This window comes from Stegodyphus dumicola, chromosome 8 (genome assembly GCF_044657685.1).
Source record: "Stegodyphus dumicola isolate Sdum_Otavi_A_Nest chromosome 8, ASM4465768v1".
In the NCBI taxonomy this organism is placed as follows: domain Eukaryota; kingdom Metazoa; phylum Arthropoda; class Arachnida; order Araneae; family Eresidae; genus Stegodyphus; species Stegodyphus dumicola.
The window spans coordinates 168,353,503-168,367,599 of record NC_140775.1 but is presented as its reverse complement, the minus strand read 5'-3'; the positions used below and the strand labels follow the sequence as shown (position 1 = coordinate 168,367,599).

The 14,097-nt window shown below is 41.3% G+C and overlaps 1 pseudogene; it reads left to right on the top strand.

The window, feature by feature from the left end:
• Positions 1-4,305: 4,305 nt before the first annotated feature.
• Positions 4,306-6,367, top strand: LOC146996026 (proton-coupled folate transporter-like; annotated as a pseudogene).
• Positions 6,368-14,097: the final 7,730 nt, after the last annotated feature.

Genomic DNA, 14,097 nt, shown 5'->3' with positions numbered 1-14,097 from the left:
TACGAAGGTGACTTAGCCCTCCAGTCCTTGCTATCCTCAACCGAAATTGCTTTTGCCGGTAACGTTACCACAGTGTTTAACGAGTGTGTAGCCATCGCGACAGTAGAAAGAGGCAGGAGACACTTATTGCCATTGCACTTGCGACATAGGCTATTGGTCGCCTTAGAAGCCTTCAAGGAACTTTCATTCATAGGCCCTGAAGGAACACATCCACCAACTACTGCAGACAGTACAACTAACACTGAAATTGCGACAGTAGCGGACGTTGCTACCGCCATTGACAACAGGGCAATAGGACAGACTCCAGCCGCACAGACTAGCAGCTCACAGGAGCCTATACTGCAGAGCCTTCCAAGAACTAAGAGGTACGCAGAGATCACACGCAGGCGCACAAGACCAAGTCTGCTGATTCAACCTAAACGGGATACAACACCTACCTCCCTGAGGGAACAGTTAAAAGAAAGATCCCGATCTCTAAAGTACAAGTGCGCATTGATAAGATCGTTCCAACTCGTCAAGGCGGATACCAAGTCTTCTGCAATTCAGCCGATGACGTCGGGGAGCTGGAGACAGAGCTGCGAAAGGCAGCCAAACCTGCAGAAATTAAGAGACGCAGCGAAGACTACAACGCTGTGCAGTACACAATGTCCCAGCGCATACACAGCCAAAGGATATCATCGATGAGCTCAGCGCCATCACCAGCTCTCCCAGTAGTCATTTCTAAGCGCTCTCTCGTCTCAAGGAACGACGAGGCGATAGAGTTAAGTGGATCATCGAATGTCAGCTTCGCGGCAACAATGAAGCAAAGACGTCTCTTTCTGGGATGGAATGCGCATTCCGTATCAGAATACTACGGCATCACAAGATGCTACCGATGCCAAAGGCTAGGTGGGCTGGGGCTGCGCCCATGATTATGACCGATGCCAAAGGCTGGGGCACACCCAGGCCAACTGCCATAGTCAGAAGCAATTCTGCGCGTACTGCGCAGGGAAGCACAGTGTGCGAGACTGCAGATCTTAGCGCCCGGCATGCATTAACTGTGGAGATGCCATCCACCGCTATGGAGCAAGACGTGATCACAAGCACCTAGCCTATCACAGAGACTGCCCAGAGTATAAGCTGGCAGTCCAGAAGTATCGCGACACTGTTGAATACTAATATAAGCTCTAACGAACGTTGTCAGGATCCCTCAGCGAGCAACACAAGCCCGAAAATACCAAAGTGCATAGTAAACGAAATTAAGCTGCGTGACACCAACCCGATAAGATACCTGCAGATAAACTTGCAAAAGGCACGTGCAGCTGCAGAAAATGCCATTGCCTACGCTCTGGAAAGCAGTACAGACGTAATCTTTCTACAGGAACCATACACCAGAGATAAGTGATAAGTGACGGAGGGCGTGGGCACCATCCCTCTACCATGATGATCAATTGGTATAGCGCCACGTCCTCCCTTATCTAGAGTCCGGCTACACCATACGCAACAGATGGTAAAGTGGTCGGGTAAAGTGGCTTTTTCCAGAGGGAAGATCCAGAATCCACACCAAGAGCAACTATCACCATCTGTAATCCTGCATGGACACCAAGCATCATCTACCTAGAGCGCGACCATGTAGCGGTTCTACTAGAAATCCATGACATGAAACTAGTCCTAGCTTCCATTTATTCACCACCCGCAGAGGTAGCCGACCACACCACAGAATTCATGTCTAAAGTGCTCGAAGATTTTCGAAATTATGGCGTTGTATTCGCCGGAGACTTTAACGCTCACAATGTGTGCTGGGGCTATGCTGACACCGATGTTAAATTCAGACATCTGGAGGATTATATATCAGCCAACAATCTAGTAATCCATAACTCAACTGATGCACCCCCTACTTTTGACAGGATCTACGACAAGGGGTGGCCGGATTTGGCTATTTCAACCACTCGTGTCGCTCCTCTGGTACAGGAATGGGAGGTAGTAGAAGATATAAGTGTGTCCGACACAAAAATTAAATAAATTCACCACAAATATTAAAAAATATGGTGAAATAAAATTCACCATAGCATGTGAGACTATTACTTCTATCATTCGACGCTACAACTTACCCGGAAGCAAGGTAAAGCAATTCACCAGGCGATGTAAGACCCACCTGGATAGAATGCGTACCTGGGTAGTTAAGGATTCTACACAGACGGAGTTAGAAAAACTCATTGAAGACGTCGTTAGCGCAATACAGGATGCATGCGAGGAAACTCTTCCAGCGAGATCAACTAAAAGATTACAAATACTGAGCTGGTGGATCAGTGACCTCAGAGTTTAACAGAAGAAATGCCGGGCCCTCCGACGTCGACTCAAACGAGAACGGCAGAGGAGCAACGGCACCGAGACGTCTATTCTCACAACATTTCAAAGAGAAAGGGCACATTATAAAAGAATGATTCTTCAGGCAAAACTAAACGCATGGAGAGCCTTCTGTGCAGACAGTACAGCCCCATACGGTATAATTACGGGGCGCAGCCCCCCAGCCCACCTAACCAGGACAAGCCTGGTCATATGACTTTACATGGGAGCAAGCCCGTCCAACAACAAACGACGAGCCAGCGATCCAGCCGTGCTCAAAACACTCAACAAGAAAACAAGAAAAACAAAAGAAAAACTACAAGCCCCGGGAAACCAAACATCAGGAACCGAGTAACAAAAAAGTTAGTATAAGGAAAACATAAAGAAATAATAAATACGACCAGGGAAATTCACTTTATCCCTGGACCTAAGACATTCATACAAACGCACAGAACCAAATAATAATAATAACTGTTAGAAACAAAAAATAAGCCCCATACGGTATCCACCACAAGCTGGCCACCGGAAAAAGGTTCATGCCAACCAACTTCCATCTTCTACCAGCAACAGGGAATAACAACGACAATCCCACAGTGTACACTTTAAATGGTATCCTGGATTCGGTCTTCCCGCAAGATAATGAGGATGAGAACACAACAAAGCATTACTCCTTGTGGAACACAGCCCTGGATACCCACCACCCAAACAATCAGCAATTCACCTCTCATGAGATTCAGCAAGTGTTGCGTCAGCTACCTCGCAAAAAGCACCGTGTCCGGACGGTGACAACAATAAGATCATTAAGGTGGGGATACGCACCAATATTGTATTCTTCAGGACCCTCTTCAATAGCCTGTATGACACAGGCACATTTCCAAGATGCTTTAAAATAGCCCAAGGGGTTTTCTTTTTAAAGAAGAGTAGAGACCTTACCAACCCGGACTCGTACAGGCCAATTTGCCTGTTGTCCGCATTGGGAAAGGTCTACGAAAAGCTCTTAATGAACAGGCTGCGGCATCACCTCCATTATACGGACTACCTAAGCCCCCAACCAGTTTGGGCTCAGAACAGGAAAATCAGCAGTCCATACGCTAACAGAGGTGTAGAATGAAATACTTGCAAACAAGGGAAGCGGCCACCACACGGCATTCATCAGTCTAGACCTGAAAAATGCCTTCGACTCGTTGTGGTGACCCGCCGTCCTAAACTCATTAGCGGATGCCAGATGCCCATCCAACCTATACCACACTATTCGACACTACTTATCAGACAGAAGCACGAGCATAGTGCACAATGGTGGTATTGTGGATGTCCACAGGGTTCGTGCATGTCCCGTGGATGTCCACAGGGTTCGTGCATGGGCCCTTACTTGCGGAACATTACTTTTAACCGCATAATAGCAGAACAGTGGCCATCACATACTAAAGTAATAGACTACGCAGATGAAGCTGCCTTTATTTTAAAAGGACGTACAAGAAGAGAACTCCAATTGCATCGAAACCTGCTCCATCTTCAACACCAGATGCAGCACTTATATACTCAGAGATCAAATCACAGATAGTGCTGTATCCCAAAAAAGGTGGTTCTCTCCCGCGTCAACCGCGCATCACGCTAAATAACCAGCGGATAAAGATTGTTTCTCAGCTGAAATATTTGGGACTCATCTTCTATAAACTCAGCTGGGTCCCTCATATAATGGATTTAAAAAAACGCAAACTGGCTATCGCTAAGTACTTGCGCCATATGCAAGGTTACAGATGGGGCCTTAACCCCCATATACATAAGATCCTGTATCAGACTGTAACAGAAAAAATGGTAACATATGGTGCGGCTGTGTGAGCGCATCCGATGCAGGGCAGAAAGGTCCGGCACCTGCTCAGCATTCAACGACAGTTCGCTCTTAATATAAAGAGGGCATTTCGCACAACGGGGACGAATGTGCTGAACGTTCTAGCAGGACTCGTTCTCCTACACATCAGCATGAAACGGGAAGCAGTTCTACAGCAAATCAAACAGCTCAATGTGCCAGCATCTTCTGAGGGTACGACGTACTGGCCGAGCGACTATGACTGCGGTGATCCTGGACAAGCAACCGGCCGAACAATGCATAGGTATAAACGTCAGCATCAAAGAACACTCTCTCGAGACCCATAGGTACAATACCTATGCTTATACCGACGGTTCAAAGATGAACGGACAGCCAGAAGATACACAAATGTTCAATACCCGCATCTTCACTGATGGATCCAAAATGGACCACAATGTGGGATGCGCGTTCGTAACGTTTCAAGGCCAGGAGCAAGTCACGCAATGCAAGGGCCATCTTCATCGGAACAACAGCGTCTTTCAAGGGGAGGCAGTTGCTATCCAAAACGCAGTGCAATATACTGCCAGCAACAACATCAAAAAAGCTGTCATAGTATCCGTTAGTATGTCAGCTCTGCGAGCCTTTCAAAATCCGGCACACTCCTCCTCAATAGTCCAGGAAATTCAAAGCCTCTTACAACAGTTAAACATCTGGAAGCCCGTCTGACATGGACGAAAGCTCATGCAAGCAATATGGGAAATGAGGCAGCAGACCTCCTTGCGAAAGACGCTGCGCTAAATAAGGACGCCGAGGAGCTAACAATATCGTGGCCACACTTTAAGTTAAAAAGAATGCTCCAGCTGCAAGCACTCTCAAACGGGCAGGCTGAGTGGGACATTTCTTAGACAGGGAGACGTACTCATTATAATCTTTTGTATGTTAATCCAGTCAGGCTCTACTCTAACCCGGACCTGGTCCGTTATGTTACAGGCCATGGACCCTTCCCAGAGTACTTTGCCAGGCACGGCACGACTGACACAGACCGATGCAGCTGCGGTCACCTGGGTACTCCGGAGCATTACGTCACAACCTGCTCTCTGACAAACGGAATACACATACGTATTCCCACAACAAACACACAGGCATTCTGTAAGCTCAGGGTCAAACAGAAGCACCTCTGCCGGCAGCTCATCAAAATTATGGAGAAGTTAGTCAGTCTCGGCACAGACCTCTGCGCAGCAGAATAAATGACCCTGGAGTGACAGTTACAACAGAAAGTATCCTCTTTTAATGGCAACAACTGGAATAGTAATCGATAGCACTTTACAGGCAATCATTATATCTTTCTCAAATGCTTCTCCCTATTGGTTTATAGTAAGCTCTGCAGTATCTGGCTTTTCAGGAGGTCTTGTCAGAGTCCTATCTTCAGCATACAGTTACATGTCTAATATTACGGATGAAAGATCCAGAAATGTTCGATTTGCCATTTTGGAATTCTTTACTATTATGGCGACACCTACGGGATCTTTTGTGGGAGGCCAAGTTTACCATAAATATGGTTACTTGCCTGTGATGCTCATAGCTCAGTGTTCCCTCGCTTTAGCTCTGTTGTGGGTGAGATTATATGTATTGGACACGTCAGTGGGACCGTCCTCGGGATACACCGGACGCTGGGTTTCGGCGCCCAGTGCGAGACTCTCGTGTGGCCCTCAAGTTCGACTATAGATACTGGTGGACGTGGCGCTACACCAATTAACCATATGGTAAAGGGATGGTGCCCACGTCCTCCGTCGCATGTCGCATGTATTGGAAACGAAACCGAAAAGATTTGACATCACAAAGAAAGAAACGTTTATGGATGTGCTTCGATATGATAACATGAAAAAGAGTTTTAAAACCTTCATAAAAGAAAGACCTGGAAACTTGAGAATGCAGATATGGTTATTGTTATTTACTAGTTTTCTCTTCGACTTATTGACATGGGATCAATAGATATTGGATTTTCTTACACAGGGAAAGTATTTATATGGAAAGTTACCCGTTATTCCTACACGAGAGCAACGTATATTCTTCTGAATGCTACGGCTACATTAGCAATAGTACCTTTTTTTAAATCGGAAATTACTGGTACATGAAGCAGCAGTGGGACTTGTAGGAGTACTCTCGCTTCTGGCTAGAAGGACTCTCATGTCAGTGCCAATAACTGAAGGCCTCATTTTTTTATTGTACGTATAACGGCGGAACTCAAATATTTTCACATTTTGGTCTTCTTTGTATTATACATGTAAATACTAAATTTTTACTGCCAAGGTATACTACAATTGCTTGTAGCCAATCATTCATTTACAATTATGTTCTCACGTATTTGAATTAGTATTGTCTTAAGGGTTCTTTAGATCATGGTGGATGTGGTGCTATACTAATTAACCGTATGGCAGAGTCATAGTGCCCACGACCCCCGTTCCTTCTTAATATTGTTCATAAATTTATTACTGTAGTCCGGTCGAGAGAGTGCCTGCAGAGCCGAGTAAGCATCAGAATATGTATGGACAGAACATTTGAAATTCAAAGTCTTTTTAATCCAGATCTTGTAAGCTCTGTTTAGGGCATACAGTTCAGATTGATATACCGAATTCTGGTGATTAAATACAAATTTTTCACTGTGGATTTCTAATCCATAAAAATAAACAACAAAGGCTCCAACGACACCCCCTCGAATCCGGAACCATCAGCGATGATATATTCGCCAGTAGACAACGTCCTACAGAGAAAAATGATACCAGATCTATTTCTTGGATGGACTAAATTATTGTCCATAACAGTAAGAGCACGCGCATCCTCTTGAACATAATTAAGCCAAAGATGTTTCTCAATAGAATATTACAGTAAACGTTTATCGTATTAATATTTATGGTAGTAATATTATTAGTCCCGAGGGATTTGTCCCTGAAGGACTATTGTTTTCGTTTTGTGATTTTGCGCCGATTCACTACAAGCGGCGAATCACTTTGCAAGCTGTTGCCACAAACTATTGTCCCCTGTCTTATATTTAAAGAAATTAATGAACGAAAAATCTGCATAAATGTATGTATATTTTTCGCATTGTAATAAAACAACGGTACATATAGCCATCGAATTTTGAATGACTTAATTCTCCTAAGAAAATTGGCATGTGGAAAACAATATTTGAAGTTTGGAATTAATTTTATTATTGATTTCCTATTTTGTAAAGCTTTAACTAATTTTTGGTTAACAAACTCAGGAATTTCAAAGCGAGCAATGTCAACGTTCTACAGAAAAAACATTTATATTTCGAAGGCGTGAGTCTCTGTATCGGAAATTCTAAAGATATGGTCATTTTAAAACTATTCTGCGATATTGCTATGGAACTGAATTTTATGGTTTATGTGCGAAGAACGTGATATTTAATAAATAAAGGTAACACACAAAATGTTAAAAGAACGCCCCTTTGAACGTAATTCAAAATCTGAAACACTTCAGATTTCCTTTTCTTTATTTATTTTATATTATTCATTTCTCTGTGGATTTCTAATCCACAGTAATGCACACACACATGTATATATATGCGACATGCGACGGAGGACATGGGCACCACCCCTTTATCATATGGTTAATTGGTATATATATATAGAAGGCCGCAGCCCCCGTCCACCTAATCGACTTGATTTAATGACTTTTTAGGGAAGCGCCAAGTCATAACCACAAACGAGGACATCCAGCAGCCCAGCCATGTTCCCATTAGCAGGCAGAAGAATAAAATTAACAAACAATAAATTAAAACATCTAAACCAGAATGAATTTAAACATTAAATCAATTCTGGGAAACCAACAAAATGTTAGGGGGCTTCGAGTAACTAAAAACACTTACAATAAAATAAATAAAATACTAATAGACGACCATTAGAATATAACCTAATGGACCTTAACGGCACAAAAAGAAAGTGAGAAGAAATAAAAATAAGTAAAATAAATAAAATCAAATGTTAATAATTAACATAACAAAAGGAAAGGACAAAACACAAAATACAAACCACATTTCCAAAACAGAGAACACAAACATGTATCAAATTAAAATTCCAACATTCATTCGATTGTTATTAATAAAATTCATTAATTCCCTAGCAAATTAAAATTCAATATTTTTTCCAGTAAATGAATTTATGTGATTAAACTTTTATCTTATTTCATAGGTTAGACCCCATTTATCTACGAAATATCTAACAAAGCCTATAACTCCAGAATTGTAATACAACTCATTTACTTGTAATCCAAATTTCTTTAAGTACTTCGGGAAGCGTCCATGTCCTGTAGTAATAATTTGATTAAGATCTAAACAACATGAAATAAATTTATGATATATGGGAACCAAATTATAACTGTAATCCCTTTTTTTATCGAAAACATTCCAATCCTGTTTCCATTTGTTAATATAGAATTGTTTTATTTTATTTATGAGAATTCTTCTAGATGGTTGGACAATGGAACACTCCCCGGATTCACCCAAAACTGCTTCTTTGACTAGCATGTCCGCTCTTTCGTTACCCAAAATACCAAAATGGGACTTAACTCATTTAAATTTTACAATATGAATTCTAGTTATTTCCTCATAAATACATTTAGTATCTACAATCAATGAATTTTTGCATTCGTAACTTTTTAGGGCATGAAGACCAGACAGACAGTCACTATAAATTGTAATTGAATAACATTTAAACATGTTATCTCTTATCCATTTCATAGCATAAAAATAGCTGTCAGTTCTGCCTGGAACACTGAATTGAAACTTTCCAATTTTATTTTATCACTATAAATTTCAGTGCCATAATAATATATAACAAAAGAGAAACCTATCTTAGCTTTAATTCCAGAGCCGTCTGTAAAAATATCAATTTTACCAAATTCAATAAAATCAAATTCATAATCAATAATAATTCTTTTTGCAGGATGTATACGATAAGGATTTAGATTATAAAAAGCAGTACAACAAGCAAAATAATCTTCATATTAAATAAAATCAATCATATTAGTAGATAATAAAAATTTATCATAATGGAACTTATAAAAAGAAGCGGCGTGCCAGCCAAAATGCAAAGAATCTCAGATGGAGTCGTTTTAAAACACCTGGTCAGGGACAGAAGCCAGTGCCGCTGAATTGTTAATAACTTATTCCTTATTCTTTGAAGCTCCGCCGCTTTGAAGCCCCAGCAACCTATTAAATACATCACTATAGGTATTATAACAGCATTATAAATCATTTTAAGAATGTTTCTTTTATTAATTAACACATCTTTTGGATTTTTTTTTTTTTTTTTTTTTTTTTTTTTTTTTTGTAAAATAATAAAATTGCGTCAGTTTTTTTCTGTATTTCCCTAAAATAAAGTTCAAAGTTCACTTTACCATCTATAAAGGCACGTAGATATTTTATGTGGTCTACTCCTTTCAGCAAAGTTCCCTGGAATCTTAATTTGGGAGACCTAGGTTTTCTGCCACCCTTAGGAAGAAACATATATAAGGTCTTTCGCAGATTAAAAATCAAATTCTCTTCCTCAGCCCAGTTCTTCAGAATATCACATACCAATTGAAAGCGTTGTTCTAACTTTTCCAGAGATACGTCATGTACCACATATAAAATATCGTCTGCGTAGCAGCTCACATTTACACATTCAGGCAAAGAAACATTTAATAATTTAAATATAACAGCGCTTCAGAGCAGCGGAGCACTAGACGATCCTTGTGGGTTTACCCAAAAGGGTATGTATAAATATTATTAAATGTATATAAGACTCACTTATATACATTTTTAAATATTTCAAAATCAGCATCGTAAGAAAATACCACTTTCCTATTATCAAAGTAACTACACAAAATTTCAAACACATTTTTAGTTATTATGAAATTCTGTAGGGTGGAGAGAGCAGTGAATTCCATATTACAGAGTGAAAAGCCTTTGAAACATCAAAGGAAATAATTGTCACATGATAATCTATTTTCTTTTGGACTATAGTATTTATTAAATCACATAATGCATCGTTAGTTGACCTTCCCGAGACGAAACCAAATTGTCTGTCTGATATGAGATTATTCACTAAGAAAAAATTATAAAGTCTATTGGTAAGTAATTTGTCCAGGACTTTTCTAAAAAACTTCACTGCTCTGGTATCCAACTGCGAAGTTCAGAGACCCAATTCAACCGGGTTGCTACATACGATGAGGGCAAAGGAACACAAACCACAGGTCGTCGGGCGTGCTGCCCATATTCATGCAGTCCACACGACACAGTTTGGGGCGATTTGGGCCGTTCTGCAGCAGCAGAGAAATACGACGCGAGCTGTCGTGCTATTAGTAATCTACGGCTTCTTGCACATAGCAACCCTTACCTTCGTTTCTATCATCCGGCATCCAAATACACATCGGTTTCATTGTAGAAGGTGCTAGCGCCAGAGTACCTAGTTGACCTTCCCGAGACGAAACCAAATTGTCTGTCTGATATGAGATTATTCACTAAGAAAAAATTATAAAGTCTATTGGTAAGTAATTTGTCCAGGACTTTTCTAAAAACCTTCACTGCTCTGGTATCCAACTGCGAAGTTCAGAGACCCAATTCAACCGGGTTGCGACATACGATGAGGGCAAAGGAACACAAACCACAGGTCGTCGAGCGTGCTGCCCATATTCATGCAGTCCACACGACACAGTTTTGGGCGATTTGGGCCGTTCTGCAGCAGAAGAGAAATACGACGCGAGCTGTCGTGCTATTAGTAATCTACGGCTTCTTGCACATAGCAACCGTTACCTTCGTTTCTATCATCCGGCATCCAAATACACATCGGTTTCATTGTAGAAGGTGCTAGCTCCAGAGTACCTAGTTGACCTTCCCGAGACGAAACCAAATTGTCTGTCTGATATGAGATTATTCACTAAGAAAAAATTATAAAGTCTATTGGTAAGTAATTTGTCCAGGACTTTTCTAAAAAACTTCACTGCTCTGGTATCCAACTGCGAAGTTCAGAGACCCAATTCAACCGGGTTGCGACATACGATGAGGGCAAAGGAACACAAACCACAGGTCGTCGGGCGTGCTGCCCATATTCATGCAGTCCACACGACACAGATTGGGGCGATTTGGGCCGTTCTGCAGCAGCAGAGAAATACGACGCGAGCTGTCGTGCTATTAGTAATCTACGGCTTCTTGCACATAGCAACCGTTACCTTCGTTTCTATCATCGGGCATCCAAATACACATCGGTTTCATTGTAGAAGGTGCTAGCGCCAGAGTACCTGGGCCGAAACCCCAACCCCTCATCGAACAATTTGGGTATTTTTTTAATTTTGCAAAACATAAAGTGAATAAAATAATGTAAACAATGATTAAAATTCCTTGAAGTTGAGAAAGTGCTAGAAATTTAGAATAAACATTTACTATGCGTGAAACCAGTTGAAAAGGTGAAAATGCCAGAGCATCTGGGAAATTGTTGGAGCTGGTGACTTGAGATGCTGTAAGAGAGTTATTTAATACATGAAGGATAAAGAGAGTACAGAAGCATTCGGTGAGATACAAGTTAGGAATCAGATTATGTTAATTAATTAAATATTCTAGATAAAGACACTGGTAATGTAACTATAGTTTTAAGGAGGGAAATAAATTTACTGAAATTCGTAAGGTGAATATCATAATCTATGATAATTTACATGAGCGAAAAACCAATAACCAGCCAAGAATATAAAAGGTTATTTGCCCGTTGTTACAGAACATTGATGCATATTCAGCTGTATCGCAACAGCCCCCCCCAGGGGGTTGACTCAGGCGAATGCCTGGGAAGTACTGGCTAGGATCTGTACCTTGGCAGTCTCAACCACGGGGGTATACAAATTATCTTCACAGGACTAGAACCCGAGTTTATACTCAGGTAGGTTCAGGCTTGGCAGGGACCGTACTGGTACTGTCGTGTCCGTTCCTTCGGCTGTTGTGGAGCTGGCAAGTGGATGAAGTTGGGCCTTTTGATGGATGTTCAGAATCCTCAGTCTTCGTAGCGGGGACTGACATGGCAAGGAGGAGCACCGATTTACTTACAACGATTTCTGCTGAGGGAGTGGTGCCCCGAGGCAAAGGTGTCCTAGCGTACGTTTTTGCAAGCGGTGAATTTTTGTTCCTCTGGGGCTTTGTATAAAGCCGGGCAGAGACTGTGGGGCCTGCACAGCCACTAAGATGTCTTCTACGACCTTGAATATATCTTGTATGGCGTACTGGGTAAGAGTCCTGGAAGTAGTGAATCTGTATCGCAACAGCGGATTGTCTTGCATCTAATACCAACATCCCGACAGCCCTCTAAAGCCTTTCATCGTGCAAATGGTGTCTTGGGCTCATGCTTTCCGGTTTGGCTAATTCGAAATACACAGAATTATCGTTGCTTGCGAAATGACGTGTCGAACCGGCAAGGCCCATTTTAAGGCGCTGTAGCGTGATTGCGGGATTGCGTTTTATGCTAATTTTTGTTGCCTGTTTATATTCGCCTAAGCAATCTCTACATCATAAGTAAAATGCGTGTTTAAATTCTTTTTATATTTATACATTTCATTTAGCATTTGTTGCTTATTTTTTAACACCTCTCCACAACGCCAAAGTTCAGAATCATCGAGTATTTAAACAGTACTGAGTGCTAATTACAGTATAGTGCTGAGTACTAATTAATTACAGTAAAACAGATTAATTATTTTGTAGGGATTTATATTTATTTTAACTAATATTTTAAAGTTTCATTTGAAACTTTCTTATAAGCCTTCATTCCCCTAATTGTCAGTGTCAGAATAGTTAAATGTTGTAGCGCTCGTGAACGAATGCAAATTTTCTATTTGGAAGGAAGCAGTTAAAAGCTGAGTTTCGGTAGGGTAACGGAAAGGTTAGGCTCTAGCTGCCGTCTCTGTCGCAGGTACGTTTGCTCATTGCAGGTTCAAGTGGCTTAATTGCATTGCTTTGCTGCCACTAGCTTAGAAGGGGGTTGACGTTCGAGATCTCGCTGAGCTCTGTAGACTAGTTTATGACTTGTTAAACATTTCAACTTTTAATTTCAGTTACTTGACTTTCTTTTACCGCCAAAGTAGAGATGAAGTTTGTTAGCGTCGAGTTGACGCATTGTAAATTTTAAAGAGTTAATAAAGGGTACGTGTAGTTCCTTTATTAACTCTTTAAAATCTGTTAAATTTATTAACTCTTTTTAATCTCCTGTGTAGTTTCCTACTACTCCAGTGTGCAGGTAAAAGTTAACCCACCTGTACTATACATTGGCGCCCGAATTAATACGAACCAACAAGAAAATGGCCAAGGAAGAAGTATCTCCACAAGGCTCAGAAGTGACAGGCCCTATGGTGACCTCCCTGTTAGATGGATTTGGCTTCGTAATACAAACAATGAGGGCAGAAATTAAACAAGCAGTGGTGTTCGACGGAAAGAACTCCATTGCCTCATTTCTGGAAGGCCTTGAGACGCACTTCCAATTGTGTCCGGCACCGGAAAGGCAAAAAGTAGCTATTGCCTTGAGTGCCCTCCGAGGGTAGGCGGAGGCTTGGTAGAAAGGAATTGGGAAATTCCTACTTGGCGAATTTGAATCTCTGACCTATACATTCGAAAATTCCAAAGAGGTACTCGTAAAAGCGTTCCCGATAGTTAAAGATCGTGCCAAGCTTGAAGACGAATTATATAGCTTTTACCAACGAAGGAAAGAAGAACTAACCGCATTTATCCTACGAAAAATCGAGCTAGTGAACATGCTATACGGTAGAAAACCCGTCAGTGCAATTATCGAAATCATACAGCCAAGATTATTTTTCTTATATGGAGGACTTAAGCACCATACCCTTACCATTATGGTTAATCGGTTTTGCGCCACATCTTGCTTTGTCGAGTGAAACCCTCCAATAAAATACTGGAGGGTCAAGCCATCATCCCT